The sequence below is a fragment of the Protopterus annectens genome, chromosome 5.part0 (genome assembly GCF_019279795.1).
Source record: "Protopterus annectens isolate FY-2018-M chromosome 5.part0, PAN1.0, whole genome shotgun sequence".
Taxonomy (NCBI): domain Eukaryota; kingdom Metazoa; phylum Chordata; order Ceratodontiformes; family Protopteridae; genus Protopterus; species Protopterus annectens.
Window position 1 is genome coordinate 1,524,051,634 of NC_056735.1, and position 14,094 is coordinate 1,524,065,727.

Genomic DNA, 14,094 nt, shown 5'->3' on the forward strand with positions numbered 1-14,094 from the left:
AGGTGGTGCCACAATAAATCCAGAGAGGGTGTACAGTCATCATTTATCCACTTTCTTCTCTCAGAATTTTCAGATTGGTTCTGCAATGACAAAAGTTTCTGTAAAGATATATCAGCATCATTCAAATGGTGTATAAATACATCCTGGACAGGATGAGACAATGCACTGTGTCTTGCCTCTTTATCTGTGAGAACATTGTCTTTAGTAATGCTTGAGCTATCAGTTCTGTGTGCAGCCCATTTTACTACAGGTATTTCTTCTGGTAATAATAATGTTTCCACAAGGGGTCTATATTACAAAATCGAAAAGACCTGAGATCGAATGGCTTAAAGGTAAAAAATGCTGTACCGTGAAGCCGATCTTGTTGAGGGCTGCACCCCTACACCGCCTGCTAATTATATATGTCAAGTCCAAAATTGCACTACAGTGAGGAAAGTACAAATTTTCCAATCTTCACTGTACCACAATATCACAAAAAGCACAGGAATGAATGGCATTTCCGACGTTAAAGCTGTTTGATGTTCAGCCTCTTCGATTTCATGATAGAAACCCTCCACAAGATCATTTACAAGTTTTGCATTTTTAATTTTTGTCCCAGATGAAGTTAAATAAACCCTGTCTCTCCACAGTGTACCAAAACCATGCATAATAACCATGTGCATGGAACGAGTCAGTATAAATAGTTTATTTTATTTTTATTTATTTTATTTTACATTTGTTGACCGCGTTAGTCCAACTGGATATATGTCCATTTTCAGTAGAGGCCCGGGGAGAAAAGCTCCACTAACAGTTACTAGAAATATAGAGACAGTACATTTTTAAGACTAGGCAATACAAGTTATTTAGATGATAGCTAAACATCAATATAATCAACAAAAGTTTTACAAGACAATGGTGAAAAGTATATACAAGAGGTATAGACAAATACATACCATACCATACTATAGAGAGCTTGCTAAGCAAGGACAAACTCTATAGTATCTTCTACGATACTCTAAGCTAGTACCAAACTTTGTTAGGTGATAGCTAATACATTCAGAGGTTAATAGGAAGGAGTGCAAAGCATAGCAGTAGTGAGATAAGTTTAGAATAAGTGTGAAGGAAGGAGGTGATTAATCTGGGTTGGTGCATGGACATAGCCAGTTATTTTTAAGGTATTCTTTGAGTTGCTTCTTGAAGAGTGGTGTAGAGGAAAGAGATGAGAGTTCTGTTGGGAGCAGATTCCAGGTTTTCCCCACGGTGTTGGAGAACAGAGAGTCCCCAGCCTTATTCTAGGACTTGTGTATTGATACTTGCAGTTTATTTGCTGAGCATAGGGTAGATAGATTTATGTAGGGGGTAACCAGGCTAGTGAGTATAGGTGTGTTACTAGGATGATAGAGGATCTTGTGTGTGATAGTAAGTTGGTAAAAGAGCAGTTGATTATGGAGTTCCAGCCAACCCACTTGTTTTAGATTGTGACAATGGTGTGTTCTAAATGGGGAACTTGTGGCAAATCTGGCAATGTTGTTGTAAGAGGTTTTAAGTTTGTTGAGGTTGCTTTTGGAAAGATTGGTATAAATGGGAGAGGCATAGAGGAGGGTAGAGATAAGATGGATGTGGGCAATAGTAGTTCTAGCTGTAGGAGTAAGGAAGGATTTAATCCTATAAAGGGATCCTAGCTTTCTGTTCACTGATTTTATTGTGTTGTTGATGTGTGGGTCAAAGGTCAGATTGTTATCAATTGTTACTCCTAAGAGTTTGGTAATTGGGTCAGGAGATATAGCAGTGCCATTACTGGATAACACTGTGAAGTCTATTTGCGTGGACTTTTTTGTAGGATTAAAGAGCAATAACTTGTTTTTTTGGGGGGTTCAGGAGTAGGCAGTGCTGTAGGAACCAGTCTTCCACAATGTTCAGTACATATTGGGTGAGGGATTGGAGTTCTGATAATGAAGTAGCAGAGCATATTAATGTTGAATCATCTGCATAGTGTATGCAGGTAGCTTGAGGAATTGTTAAGTTGAGGCCATTAATAAAAATTGAGAATAGGAGGGGGCCCAAAATAGAGCCCTGAGGGACACCTAGGGTAACAGGAAGATGTGTGGATGGTGTGTTATCCCACAGCACAGCTTGTTAACAGTTCTCTAGGTAGGAATAGAACCATTTTAGTGCAAGTGTATCAAGAGAGAGAGATTTAAGTAGATCAGTAAGAAGCTGATGGTTAACCATATCAAAAGCCTTTGAGAGGTCAATAAAGAGTGTAGAAGACAGAGAGTTGTTATTACGATTTTTGTTGATGCAGTCAGAAAACATTAAAAGGGCAGAGGTGGTACTATGGAATGGCCTAAATCCATGCTGACAGCTAGCTAGTAAATTATTTTGGAGAAGGTGATTGAGTAGTTGTCGGTGGATACATTTTTCCATTATTTTTGCCAAGGGAGAGAGTGAGGCTACTGATCGAAAGTTAGAAAGGTCAGTGGAGTTCCCACCCTTATGTAAAGGGATAATATAGAAGATTTTCCAGATAGATAGGATACTTCCGTCAGAAATTGTCCTATTTATTAGGATGGAAATGGGATAGGCTACAACTTTTGCTGCTTTTTGCAAGTATTCGGCTGGTAGGAAGTTGGCTGAAGGGGTGCATGGCTTTAGTTTTAGGAGAAGGGTGCTAATGAGGGATGTAGGAACTGGCTGTAGGTAGAATGATGGTAGTAAGCTAGTTAAGGTGGATGACAGACCTGGTCTAACAGGGGGTAGAGAATTTGCTAGTGATTGGATAGCCTCAGTAAAGAAGGTATTAAAGGCATTGGCAATATGCTTAGGATTGTTACTGGTGGTATCTGATGGGGTTGATGTTTTGGCATGACTTGGGTGTAAGAGTTTGTTTATGCCTGACCAGAATTTTTGTGGATTGTGTTTGTGGGTCTGCTGGAGTTGAAAGTAGAAGTTTTTTTTGTCAGTCATTATAGATTTTTTAGCAATTGTTTAAATTCTAGATGATCTGTTGGGTTTTTGGAAGATCTCCATTTGGCCCAGATTTTGTTTCTGTGTACAATTTTCAATCTGGTTTCATTTTTAAGCCATGGAGCAGATTTAGTCCTAATTCTGATATGGGGCATGGTAGTCTAGAATTTGTAAGAATTTACTATGAAAGTATGACACTGCTTCTTCTAGTTGGAGGTGTTTCAGTGGTGACCAGTCACATGCTTTAATTTCAGTCTGGAAGCATTCTAGGTTAAAATTGTTATTGGATCGAGTGTTCTAAAGAAATTAGAGTTGGGGATATTGAGTCTTTGTCTGATGACATAGGTCAGTGAATGGTCACTAAGGTCATCAGAAAGAGTACCTGCTTGATATATAGAGGGATGATTGTTGACTAGGATCCAGTCTAGAGTGCTTTCTTTGTTGTTAGGTTTATTGATTCTAATGGGGCAGGTAATGATTTGGGAAAATTGATATAGGTTAATATGGGTAGTAGGCTTGAGTAAGTTACATGTAGTCCAGTCTATATTAATGTCACCGAGCACTATGGTTTCTTGTGGTAGGTGAGTAGAGAGCCAGCTAAGTAAATTTTCAAGGGTATTAATGTTGTTTCCAGGAGGGAGGTAGGAGCAAATTAAGTAGATGGATTTAAAGGTGTTTATTTGAAGTTTAGCAGCAAGGATTTCGGCATTACTGTCAGTAGGGAGTTGCACATTGAAAGAAGTGATGTGTAGCCATGACTTATAAAGAATGGCTACTCCACCACCTTTTTTGGTTTTGCGGTCTAGTCTCAATATATTGTATACAGGTGGGGTGATTTCATTGTCCTGGGTTGTTGGTTTAAGTCATGTTTCAGTAAGACATAGGATGTCAAAAGAATGCACATCTAAGAGAGTGTGAAGATGGGCTATTTTATTGCTAATATTACAAATATTAAGCTGTACTATAAAGAGAGAGTCAGATGTTTTTTTCTGGGATGTAAGAGGTGGATGGAATGAGTTTTTGGGGATCAGAGCCATCTGTATTGTAGGGACCAGTGTTGGGGTGAATGCCTCCGTCTAATAGGAGATAAAGTTTAGGTCTATGTGTGAACTGTAAAGTTTTAGAGTAGATGTTCAGTGATTTGCTGAATTGGAGATAAGTAATGTGGGCTAATCTGTGATACTTTGGAAGTAAGTAGATAGAAGTTGATGTGATATTAATGTGGTTGTGAGGGGTAACCTGAGTTGCAAGTAAAGTTTGCTGAAAGGGATGGTGAAAGTCAGTGAACATAAGATGTTCATAGGCAGTAAGAATGTAGGATACAGATAGGAAAGGAAGGGTAGTACATAGGAGTAATAGTGGTATGAGTGTAGACATAGGTGGTAGGGACATAGTAAGAAGGATGATATAAGAGAAAGTAATAGTAATAGGAGTAGGGAAGAGTATAATATATGTAATAGAGTGTGGGTTGGGAGAGAGGTAAGAAAGTGGTTATGTATCATGTATTAGAATATTAAGGAGTAGTAGTAAAGAGTCTGGGGGGGTAAGTGTGTAGAAGGTTAACAAGCAAAAGACAAGGATTGGGTATTTAAGGGAAGGGGTGTGGCTTGGGAGGTATAAGGATAGCACCTCTGGGGGTGGGTGGGAATTGGGGGTAGGGAGAGGAGCGGAGTGAGCCCGTAGGGTGAACAGAGCGGGAAGAAACAAAGGGAGAAGCAGCTACAGAGAAAAACAATCTGTAAGCAAACACTAGCTACAGCAGTAGAGATGTAAAAATGTAAGTACAGAGTGTTACCAGAAAGGATAGGGAAAAAATTGTTTTAAGCAGGAGAAAACGTAGGGAGTATGACTGGGAAGGAGAAAAGTGAGGAAAAAAGGTCCAAGTTCAGTAGCATTTAGTGGGAGAAATAGACTTTTGTGTGAGATAGCATGTTACTAGGTGAATAGTGCCACCTAGTGGCGATAGGAGGAAAAACAAAACTGGGAAGAATACTTTATCATGATAGCCTTATAAAGTATTTGGAGAGGGAGAGAAAACAAATAGAATGTAATTGGTGGAGGGGGTGAGAGGGGCACGCAAGCTGTGGTTGGCTGCTTAAGCACTCTAGAGGCAAGATGTTAATACACTGGTGAATAGTAATTACTTTAAACAGTATAAAAAACTGGTATAGGCTACATACACTGTGTCTTAGGTACTTGGGGGATAAACTGCACTGAGGGCAAGCTGAACACTTTAGGCATCTTCCGGATAGCAGGAGGAGATGGTTCATTTTTTTATTTGAAGTTACCCAGGGAAAAAAAAAGACACTGTCTTTTGCAAGTCTCATAGTGGCGGACCCGGGGTAGAAGGCTGTAAAAAAAAAAAAGAGGACAAATCTGAGTATTGGCAAGCAGAGAAAAAAAGAAGAGAAAGCAATTGGGAGTTAGAGAAGGAGAAAAAATAGGAGTGGATTAAATAAGCGTTAGGCTAGGCAGGCAGGAAGATAGGAAGATTGTTAGCAAGATTCGAAATATAGAAGACAAAGCAGCTGAAGTCAAGACCTGACACTGTTTCCACAGAGAGATTAAGAAGATGTACACCCAGCAGTGAGCTAGTGCAAGGCAAGCAGTGATACGAAAGGATCCCCACACCATTCTCTATACTTACAGTATTCCGTTTAAACAAAAGCAGCATCAGTTGGACACAGCAAAATAGGTACAACAGAAACAGCAGCACATAAAATACAACAGCAACAATATAAGCAACACATTAAATGGCACGCTTCAACGGCTTCTCAAATATCACAGAACCAGGGCCATACAGTCATAACATTGTTGGACAATTCAACACATAAATTAAAAATAGCAATTAAATAAGCATCACATAAATAGCGCAATTAAATGACTTTTCAATAACCCAAACCATTAGAGTCGTACAATTATAACATTGTCAGTTCATTTATCAGTAGGGACAGTTTTACTGCCACGCATTACTAGCAATTATGCTGTCTAGTTGGAGCCGCCATTAAACATTAAAGGTTTATAGTGCCTGAATATTTGAACTGTATCTTACTGAAATTGGTACACCTTGTTTGCTGTCGCATAGACTAGATCCAGGCCTGCTGAATCTAGCTTTGTTTATATGCTTGTTGTTTGTTTGCTTGTTATTTCCCTGGAACGCTAATTCCACCTAATACGTGGCTTCTCAGTGCTTCTGTGGATCACTAGTGATATCTGCATTGCTTACTGTACTTATTTTCTTGTTTCACTTGAAAGAAAGTTACTGTTTGTCATTTTTGCATTTAAGTTACCTGTAACACATTGCACTTAAGTTACCTGGCACTTGCTCACTAAAGCAATTATATAAGTCAGCACTAAAAATTAAAAGCACTACACCTTCACTCCCCACTGGCCCTTGTTTTCAATTATAAAGGAATTCCCAATATGATTCTAGCATGTCCAAACATCAGTTGTCAATCTCCTCTCCGGTCCAGCTGGTGAATCTGGGAATCTTGAGGCAATGTTACAACTGCCTCATGTACACAGACAACCCTCTCCTCCTCCCAACAAATTCCAACACATGTGAGAGATGCAACCATATAGCCAAACTGGAGGCTAAGCTCTCTCAACTCAGTACTGGCATAACCAGTCAGGAGGAGAAGGAAACCACACTCACTACAATTCCAGTCTCACATAGACCTACCACAACAGCAAACCAAACACATAATCACACAAAAACATACTCAGAGGCTCTAAATAAAGATCTGCCTAAGCAGCAGAGACCTCCAAAGCAGACACCCAAGCAACCACTACCCCAAAACAAAACACGTGCAACACATATCTCACAAAGCCAGTGTGCCGAACAGTCACAGCCCTTAAGACTAAACAACACACCTGATACACTTGTAATAGGTGAGTCTATCGTCAAGCACCCTGACGTCCCACTCACCAGGCTGAACAAGGAGAGGATCACGGTGAGCAGCCTGTCAGGCGCTAGGATCCGCCACATAACACAGGCACTCAGGTCACTCCAAGGCAAGTACAAATATGACTCAGTCATTGTCCATGCTGGTGTGAATGACCTGAGACGTACCTCCCTGGACTACATGAAAAGAGACATAAAGGAGCTCTCTGAGCATGTAGCCCAGGCCGGTATGACCCTGACCTTGAGTAGCATCTTACCCTCACCAAGAATGATGCCACAATATGAAGACAAGATGATCAATTTCAACAATTGGCTTAAGTACTGGTGTCATTCAAAGGGGATCCAATGCCTGTCAGCTTGGGATGATATGCTCGACAGCCACGATGCTTCGCTAGGGACGGCTTGCACCTGTCACCCCTGGGCTTTCGGATATTGGCAAAGGCTCTTGCTACCCCCATAGTGCCTTTTTTAGTCAAGGCTCAAAAGACAAACCCACCTCCGTAGGTATCACAAGGGATAAGAAACTAAGACTAATGCTACTCAATGCCAGAAGTCTAAACCTCAAGATGCACACACTCAAAACTCTCCTTAGCATGGAGAACATTGATATCTGTGCAGTAACAGAAACCTGGTTCAGGGCTCCCGAGAGCACCCCAGCACTACCAGGTTATACCTCATACCATGCTTTTCGGCCCCAAAACTTGGACCGAACCACAAAAGGAGGGGGAGTATCGATATTCATCAAAGATACCCACACCTCCAGGTTGGTGGCAAAGCACGAAGCATCAGAGACTATCCATGTGCAAACAACAGTGGGTAAAACTGCCTTCCAGATTATAGCCTGCTACAGACCACCCTCCCAAACCCAGGAACCCCACTCGGCCTTCCTGAGAACACTGGAAAATATGAAGGTCTCTCCAAACACCATTATATTGGGCAACTTCAACTACCCAAACATAGACTGGAAGCATTACTCTAGCTCCAACACCCTAGCCCAAAGATTCATAGAATTTATACACTCAAATGCTATGGAACAACTTGTTACCACTCCCACAAGAGGGGAAAACATACTGGACCTCATCATCACCAACATGGGGACTCTATGCTCCAGACCAGAAGTGTATCCCTCACTGGTAAGATCAGACCATAAACTAATCTCATTGGATATTCACATCCCGACCCTACCCCCTGCCCAGAAAACCACAGTGAAAAACTTCTCTAAAGCAAATTTCACACTCCTCAAAACCGAGGTGGAATCCTTCAAAGCCCCCGGGCTTGTGGAAAATACGGCCCAGACCGCAGAATCCTTTATAAACGCATTCTATGAACACCTTCAGGAATGCATGGATCATGCGATCCCAAATAAAACCAAGACCCAATCCTCCAAAGGCAGACGTCCTGTCTGGTGGACCCCAGCCAAAAACAAACTATACAATCGAAGGAGGAAGCTACTAAATGATAGAGCAAAATCCCAAAAAGGGAAGACATCACTGATCAGTATTAGCAAAAAACTACGGGCACTCATAAAATTGTCTAAGGCCAGCTTTGAGAGAAAAATTGCACAGGACACTAAGGATAATCACAAGGCTTTCTTTAGTTATGTTAGGAACCTGGGTGGTAATTCCCAGATATGCTCAGAATTAGTCCAAAATGACAAAAAATACACTGAACCCACAGACATTGCCAACATCCTAGCTGACAGGTTCAGCGCAAACTCCCCCCCCCACCAAAAGGGCAAATATCTATCCCAGCAGAGTGCTGACCCCTGACATCTCAGATGCTCAGGTAAGAGCCGCCCTCTCCAAAGCAAAAAACACAGCATCAATGGGACCAGAAGGTGTCCCGGGCTGCGTCCTACATGAACTCCAAGAAGAGCTAAACCCAAACATAAAATTACTGTTCAGTCTCAGGCTTACTACAGGATATGTGCCCAAAGAGTGGCGTACAGCAGCAGTGGTCCCTCTCCATAAAGGTGGTGCCTCAATGGATCTTGGAAACTATCGCCCCATAAGCCTGACTAGCTTGGTCTGCAAAGCTATGGAAAGGATCATCATGGACCTCATAAATAAAGATATTGGGGACCTACAGACACTGGATCCTACCCAGTTCGGCTTTGTTAAGGGCAGATCCTGCCTCTTAAACCTGGTTGATTTCTTTGAAACAGTCACCAAGGCCATTGACGAGGGGAAGGTGGTCCACATAGCCTACCTGGACCTCGCAAAAGCCTTCGATACAATACCCCACTCGGGCATTATAGATAAGCTCACCAGCTTAAATATAAACCCCTATGTCACTAAATGGATTGCAAACTGGCTCAAGGACAGAACCCACATGGTTAGAATTGCTGGAGCCATGTCAGACTCCAAACCAGTTATAAGTGGTGTCCCACAAGGCTCAGTCCTGGGACCTCTCTTGTTCGGTATATATTTCTCGGAGGTACAGGCCAACACAGAAGGACTGTGGCTGACCAAGTTCGCAGATGACTGCAAACTGGGTGCCATAATCGACTCTCCAGATGACACAAGCATCCTCCATAAGGGCCTCATAGAAACAGACAACTGGTGCCAGAGCCATGGCCTCAAGCTAAATGCCAAAAAGTGTATAGTCATCCCCTTTGGCAAAAACAAAGTGCCCACAAATTACCACATAGGTGGTAATCCATTAAGTACAGAAGAAGTAATTAGGGATGTGGGGACCCAAGTTGATAGCAATCTCTCATTTGACAACCACATGGCCAAAGTGGTTAGAAAAACATTTTATATAGCCCACCTAATCATGAAGGGATTCACATCTAGATCAGGGGAGGTCATCGTGCCTCTTTACTCATCCCTCATCAGGCCCATAATTGAGTACAATGCCCCTTTTGGGATGTACCTTACCAGACACCTGCAGCAACTGGAAAGACCCCAAAAGTACCTCACCAAGAGGATCAAAGGGCTCAGATGCCATATGCTGCTCGGTTAAATAAACTCCAGCTCTACTCAGTGGCATACCGCCTGTTCAGAGGCAATCTGTGCCTGACGTATAAAGCCATGTCCAGCCTGGAATTAATGGACATGCTGCACCTCAGAAAATCCAAATCCCATCGAGCTACGCGCTCGAGAGACTTGAACCTCAGCACTGAAATAAATAGGACATGCTGGAGGGACAGAATCATAACCCAGAGGCTCCCTTCACTCTGGAATAAAATCCCAGTCCAGGTTAGGCAGAGTCCCTCATTGACTCTCTTCAAGAGGAATCTTGATGAGTGGATGGGAGATCGTAGGTTTACCCCAGGTATCACTTCTGTGTTACTGTTAGACAGAGGCACAGTATACTAACCTCGAAAATGGGCATAGCAAAATAAATTTAAAATGGGTGGCGAAAGCCAAACACTTTCCAGCTAGGCTTATAAATGCCCTAGGGCAGATAGCCTAGTATGAACCTATGAACCTATGAACCTATGAACACCTGAAAACATTGGCAGTGGGGATATTTCATGGAGCAAGCATGTTACAAAAATTCTAATCTATGGAATGCTAATATTGCAGCCTTAGTAAATGCGTGAAACAGCTTTAACGCTAAGCCTAGAGACATACGCACTTACAATTAGATAGGGCATAACTGCTAGACACTATGATTAGGCTACAGCTAACGGAGGGATTGCCTCCGAACAAGCACGCTGTGATAACACCGGTATGTGTCCAGGAGGCATAAACAATCAAAGCAGTACATGTAATTAAAGTCCAGCATGTATACAAGCATTTTCATTTTATAAAAAATTCTGTTATGTTAAACTCTTACCAGGAAGTGCGACAAGCAGCCAGACCACAGGACCGCTTGTGGAGAGTGGTGCACGCACCTAAGTGGATTTAAAACATTTCTAAATATGGCGCCCAACAGACCTCCTAAAGGAAATAACTTCTTAGGAGGAAGTAGGCTAGGGGGAGGGGAAACAGGGTGAGTAAGAAATGTAGGATAGGAGAGGGGGAAAATAGGGGTGGGAAAAAGAGCCAAAGGGAGAAGCAGCTACAGAGAAAAACAATCTGTAAGCAAATACTAGAGACAGCAGTAGAGATGTAAAAATGTAAGTACAGAGTGCTACCTGAAAGGATGGGGGAAAAAGTGTTTTAGGGAGGAGAAAATGTAGGGAGTATGACTGGGAAGGAGAAAAGTGAAGAAAAAGGGTCCAGGTTCAGTAGCAATTAGTGGGAGAAATAGACTATCGTTAGAGATAGCATGTTACTAGGTGAATATGCCACCTAGTGGCGATAGGAGGAAAAGCAAAACTGGGAAGGATACTTTATCATGAGAGCCTTATAAAGTATTTGGAGAGGGAGAGAAAACAAATAAAATGTAATTGGGGTGGGCGAGAGGGGCACGCAGGCTGTGGTCGGCTGCTTAAGCACTCTAGAGGCAAGATATTAATACACTGATGATGAGTAATTACCTTAAACAGTATAAAAAACTGTCTGGTTAGGGCTACATACACTGTGTCTTAGGTACTTGGGGGATAAACCGCACCGAGGGCGAGCTGAAACCTTTAGGCATCTTCCGGATAGCAGGAGGAGACGGTTCTTTATTATTTGAAGTTACCTAGGTAAAAACACTGTCTTTTGCAAGACTCAGAGTGGAGGACCTGGGGTAGGAGGACTGTGTCTTAGGTACTTGGGGGATAAACCGCACCGAGGGTGAGCTGAACACTTTAGGCATCTTCCAGATAGCAGGAGGAGATGGTTCTTTATTATTTGAAGTTACCCAGGTAAAAAACACTGTCTTTTGCAAGATTCATAGTGAAGGACCCAGGGTAGAAGGGAGGAGGCTCGACGAGCAACCAGACCACAGGACCGCTTGTGGATAGTGGTGCATGCACCTAAATGGATTCTAAAACATTTTTAAATATGGCACCCAACAGACCTCCCAATAGAACCCTAGTTACTGATATATCCTTGGCTAATTCACATGCTTCAGTTAATGTTACTAATTCAGCTATCTGTGCTGAAACTTTGACCATCACATATTTACAGTAGTAAGGGAATCCTTCTATGTGGCCCATCTTATAAATAAAGGCATCACATCTAAATCTAAGGCTGTTATAATTCCATTATACGTGGCCCTCATCAGACCAAAAATTGAGTAAAATGCTCCCTTTTGCAGGTACCTCAGCAGAAACATACAACAACTGGAGAGACCACAGAAGTTTCTCACCAAGAAATTGCAAGGTACACAAAACAAGTCTTACATGGAAAGACTGAAAGCCCTCTCATTGTATTCTGTCTCCTACAGGCTGCTGGTGGGTGGATTTTGCCTGGCTTACAGAGCAGTCTCTGACCTGGCCCTAATGGAAATGCTACACATTCATAAATCAAACTTCATAAGGGTCACTCGCTCCAGAGATCTTAACCTAACCTCTGACATGAACTGGTCATGCTGGAGAGATAGATACATCTCCCAGAGACTGGCACTTTTCTGAAACAGGCTTCCAGTTTAAGCAAAACAGAGACCCTCCCTGACCCTCTTCAAATGCAATGTAGGTCAATGGATGGGTGACTGCAAATTCACTCTTGGAGTGGCCCCATCTTCATCCTGGACAGAGGACATCAGAATTAACTACTATAGACCCTTACCTCTGTGAACTTCGCTCACCTAACCATTAACAATTGGGGCAACTCAGGATAAATATGGCTGGGCTTGTAAGGGCTCTAGGGCCTAGTAACCTTCTATGAACCTATGAACAATGGAGAGATCTGCTCACCTTGCACAAGGAGAAAACATATTCACCATCTTTTGATGCTGTGCATCCATTCTTTCTTTTGGATGCATAAAGGCTTGTAGTATGATTGAGATTTCCTACCACAAAATTGTCCATGTGCATGTTTGCATGTCTGGTTGTGTAATTGTGCAGTTGTGTGTGTGTGTGTGTGTGTGTGTGTGTGTGTGTGTGTGTGTGTGTGTGTGTGTGTGTGTGTGTGTGTCTGTGTGTGTGTAATCTAGCCATTTATTTGTGCTTTCATGTTTTAGGATATTGAATTTAAATTAAAAGTTCTTCAAACTTAATCACACAATTAAGTTACTAAAGTTCCTCAAAACTGATAGCCAAGTTATTATTCTCTGTTAAATACCAGATATCTGCTAAATCCATTTGGAGCATTTTGGAAATTCAGTAATTGCTTTTCCTTGCCTGTTTAGAACTTGGCCATCAGAATATGACAGTATTGAAATGTTTGTCATAAAAGAGGTGTTCAATAATGAATATAGAAAGTAAAACAGAGACAGTATGGTTCCTTGAGGGACACCAATGCAGAAAAAGCCAATATTTAATTAACAGTGGCTTGAATAGTTCTATCCTTCAAATAAACAACAAAACTAGAGGACCAGTGCCAAATATCAGGTGATTAAATGTATCCAGGAAAACTTGATGGCATTTTTTGTGTCAATCAAAACTGCATTATGAATAAATCTCTTTGTCTTACAGTTAGGTAAATCAATGTATGAAAGTCAGACCTAACGGAATGAAGTGAATCGTATAAAAGTCTACACCTTTAGAATAGAAAAAAGCCTGAAAGCAGATTTTTCCAAAATTGCAGTCAGTGCTTGGAAGTTGAAGATAGAGAAAAAGTGAATGCAACAGGCATGGCTGTTGACTATAGCTCAATAATGTTAGCATTCTTTCAGCTAGCATAACTTTTCTAAATTACCATGATAATACACATATCTCCTGTAATGAGCCTGCAGTAAATTTGTTCTTAACCCCGTTAATAAATAAGTCGAAGAATGGAGGTGGGAAATTAGGGTATGTGAGGGATGAAGTCACAAAAGTGAACAAAGTATGAGGGATAGATGTAGAGGAGAAGAGATTTAAGAATGAAGGCAATGTGGAGAATACTTTGAGGTGAGTGAATTGATTTTTTGTTTATTTTTACTGTTGGCTTTGTCTATCCAAAATAAACTTGTGCCTTCCTTTATTTATACTTTCTTGAAGCATCTGCTGACAAAAAAATTAGAGTAAAAGTACATCTTAGACAGGTTATATAAGATAACAGATATTATGAATGAGTGTGTATATATGGTTCCCCTTTATAATCTTGAAATACTGAAATCTCGAATTTCAGTTTCTCAAAACCATAAAGGCAAAACCTTCAAATACCAAACCTTCACAATCCCGAAATTACAAATCCCGAACACACAGCATACACCACAAAACACATAAACCACAACACTCACACTACAAAACAAACACACAAAAATACACCACACATGCACAT

At 41.4% G+C, this 14,094-nt stretch overlaps 1 protein-coding gene across 1 annotated transcript in view; it reads left to right on the forward strand.

Annotated features, from left to right (window-relative positions):
- MYO16 (myosin XVI) overlaps positions 1–14,094 on the forward strand; it is a 2,679,924-nt gene that overhangs the window by 1,106,201 nt on the left and 1,559,629 nt on the right. The gene's annotated exons all lie outside the window — the stretch shown is intronic.